Source organism: Cyprinodon variegatus, unplaced genomic scaffold (genome assembly GCF_000732505.1).
Source record: "Cyprinodon variegatus isolate N-32 unplaced genomic scaffold, C_variegatus-1.0 Scaffold187, whole genome shotgun sequence".
NCBI classification, from domain to species: domain Eukaryota; kingdom Metazoa; phylum Chordata; class Actinopteri; order Cyprinodontiformes; family Cyprinodontidae; genus Cyprinodon; species Cyprinodon variegatus.
In genome coordinates this window covers 268,583-272,405 of record NW_015150640.1, presented here as the reverse complement: position 1 = coordinate 272,405, position 3,823 = coordinate 268,583, and positions in this window count along the sequence as shown.

The window sequence follows — 3,823 nt, the reverse complement described above, 5'->3', positions numbered from 1 at the left end:
GTTATAGCTTCAAACTCTCACTGACTGGCTGTTGTAAGAGCTTCTCTTTAAAAAAAAAAAGAAAAAAAGTTTGATTTGATTTTCAAATGTAAGGATGAGTATAGTCTTAGTAGATCTTAAACTCAAAAAATTGATAAATTCTTTAGTCTTATACAAAAGCTGCTTTAGGCAGAAATATCCTCAGCAGCTGTATACCATGCAGAATGTTTTCCAGTTATGTTTACGATGACTGTATGTGTAGATCTAAGGAAGTAGAAAGACAGACAGAAAGAGAAGGGCAGACAGACGGGACATGTATCTGGGGGGGAAAGTGGTATTCTGTGTGGATTGATAGACTCCATATTGTGAGCTAATGATCTCCCCAGGGCACTGGGGAGAAACGATGAAACCAGTCTGCATCACACTGTCACACTCCCTATGTCACGCTGCCACCTTCATCTCTCAGTCTTCTCTTACTCACTCTTTGCCTTCCTCTCAACTTGGCTTTTTTTCCCCCTCCTCAGGGAATTGCATCGATTCACCTTTGTTTGTACTGTCACCCGCACATATTCAACTGTCACAGCGAGGAACGGAGCTCACTGAACTGATGGAGCTGATTTAGAGTAAGAGGAATACGCTGTCCTTGTTTCCAAAAAATGAAAACTCCAAGACATCTATTCTCATTTAGTTCAATCTGGACGCAAACGCCAGAGATGTCAGTAGGAGGTGTTTAAAAGATGTTGGAGCATATGTGGGAGATAACGTCATACTCCTGGCTTTGCAGATATGATGGGAAAAAGATCTTTTTAAATCAATTGTCAGCGCTCTTACAATGCCTGGCACAATGAGAGCATTCGCAGGTTGAGTTGATGGAAAGGCACAATCATCTCCTGCGATCTGATTCTCAAGTTGGAGTCAGACTTTCACAGCTTCAACAGAGGACAATTTGAAGAGGAGACAAGCAGGTAGAAGGCTGGTGTTAACTGCAGGTAGACCATTTACTGTACCATTGAGGTATTATTGTATTTCTGCCCGAATATGATCAAAACTTTTTAGGGTATACCAACAAATTTAGCTTCTTTTGTTAATTAATTAATTGTGTGTGCCTGATTTGCACTGAATAAATGTTACTTTCTTCCGTATACAATCAATCGCTTGTCGGAATGTGGTATTAGGATGGTAGTAAGTTATATCTAGCTGTTCAGATTTAGGTGAAAACAGTAACCATGAGCAAATGTTATGGAACTTTCATACTTTCCTGGTTTGTAAATAAAGCACACCTTTAAACAGGAGAATATAGGCATTTTCAGTTGTGGTTTGTGGCCTACTTAGAGTAAATATGACTCAGTAGTGGTAATAATTAGGAACAGATGAGTTTTTATAACGTTTTTAACTGGAAGGTACTTTTGATAACCACTACAGAGAACATATAAACACTGTGCCTAATGTTGCTATGGAAACCAGACATTTGTGGCAGCATCACAGATGGACATCTTTTAATAATAACTGAAATGATCAACATCATGGTTGAAGTCTTTTTATTCTGTGACATTAGGGCACTTAAAGTCTAAGCAACAAACTTGCCTGGTCATCAGTGATAATTCGTGGAAATACGTTTTACAAACAGAAACTTGATGTGCCTCAGATTTTAAATGTTTCTTTGTTTCAGTTTTGCAGCAGTTTGCATCAGCACAGATTTTCTTGCAGTGCTGTTATTATTATTATGGCTCTTTGTAGCTGACAGATTGACTTTCAGGCCACAAACTGTGGCCTAGAGGCTCCCTTGGGCCCCCAGCAGGCCGACTCAGTGTTCTGAGCATAGCTGAATCTGTGCTCATTTCAAAGAAAAAGGCTGAAAAGACGACAATTTCCCCTTTCCTCACATCATCTTTTTCTATTAAACTGTATTTATTGCACACAGGCTCCCTTTTTGTGCAGAAAACAAAAACATCTCCCTTCTCCTTGCATTTTTTTTGTGCATCAATGCCAATTTTCCAAGTGAAAACCCCCATAAACGAGAATATATCTTTTCACAGTTTCTCATCTCTCTTTGCCCTTACCACTCTTCTCATTCAAATGTACACAGGCAGGACTTTGTTTTGATTACTTTGATACCATCATATTATTGACTTTCTTTATATAGACATTAAAGAAGTGAGATGGAGCACAGGTGTCACAGCTGGTGGTTTGACTAAGATGTGGGCTGAACTTCATATTGGATTTCTTTGAAATTGTTGGGACTCATCTGTTTGAATTCGCCTATTTCAGCTTGGCTTGTGCTGCACTGGAGGGTAACCACGACTGACAAAGGAAGTGCAGCATTTCAAGAGATTTATGCACCTGGGCTACTAGTTGAGAGAGAACAAACGTCCTTTGCACCTCAGACTTGCTGTGACATTTTCCGATAATGGTTTGGCTTCCTGACTCATTCTCTGAGCTCTGCAGTCATGGAGGAGCAAGGAGAAAGTGCCGTTATAGCACACACCATTACAAATCTAAGAGGAAAAATAACATTGATTGAAAGCGCAGGGAACTGTGAATGACTTACTGAGGCAAATTTACCTCTGAGGTTTCGTTTTGATGCATGCGGCTGCCAGCATGTTGTCCTGTTACTGCCAGGAAAATAATGCTGTTTCTTAATATCTATGTAACACATTCTGTTTCACTTGAAAGTTCAGGTGTTATGCTCGAAAATAAGCCAATCCAAGATAAATTTCTTTGTTGTTAAAATATTTCCTGCATCTGTTCCAAATGCATTTTCAACATAAGCGTTCTTGGATTTAAAATATATTAATATCATGAGAACTTCCATCCCGGTTTACAGGCTTAGCAATTAACTGAAATGAAGGCCTCATTTTAACAGAATTTTCTGACTCATTAAAATGTGCTGCATTTTGCAATAAAAGCCATGATATTCACCACCCACACAAGCTTTCATATGCCCAGATATGTTTCCCAGATCAATAACTTGCAAATAAAATGTTGTTATTGCTCCTATAAATTGTCAATAATTCTTTTCCCAATAAGGTTTAATCTGTGGAACAGAAAGCTTTTGGGTGTTACTTGGATTACACTTTAGGGGAAATAAATTTATGTACCAGAAATAAGCTTCACGTGAGACAAATTCTGTTCTAATATTTGTCTTGTTCAACCATTCGGTTAATGAAGGGTCATACATATAGATTAATATTTAGCTTAAAAAATCTGAGTACATAGAGTTGGTTAAAGATGTGGGAATTTCATTTCATGTGCCTGCCATTTAGGAATGATTCTTTTCGATCTACTAAAGCATACGTTATAGAGGGATTTTTTATACAAATCACAGATCAGGGAGATCCCAAATTTAGTGGAGTTTCCATATCTTCTTAAGCCTTGCAGTTTCCCACAATATTAGAAAAAGATTATTAAATTAAAAAAACAGCTTTTGACACAGGTGAACTTATGTAAAATGCTCTGCCTATGTCTATGGATCAAATGTGGACAATTTAGGTTAAGTAAAAACCCAGTGTAGTTTTTCTTTATCCTGCTGAGTTGTCTAGGTGATTATTCGCCAGGCTGGACATGCAAATTTTTATGTAACATTAACATTTTTAGAGAAAACAAAGTATTGGTTGTTTCACTGTAAGCCATAACTATCAAAAGAAAAGAAGTAAAATCCTGAAATGCATCATGTCTATCTAATAGTAACTAAACATTTAAATACAGAAAGTGATTAGAGTTTTGTTTTCATCCAATTCATGTGCCCAACTGACATACTTATCCAGACATTCTTTGACCATTTTAAATGATCTTGCAGCCATGCAGGGCTGGGGTCACAAAGCAGTTAGAACTTCAGGGTGCACTG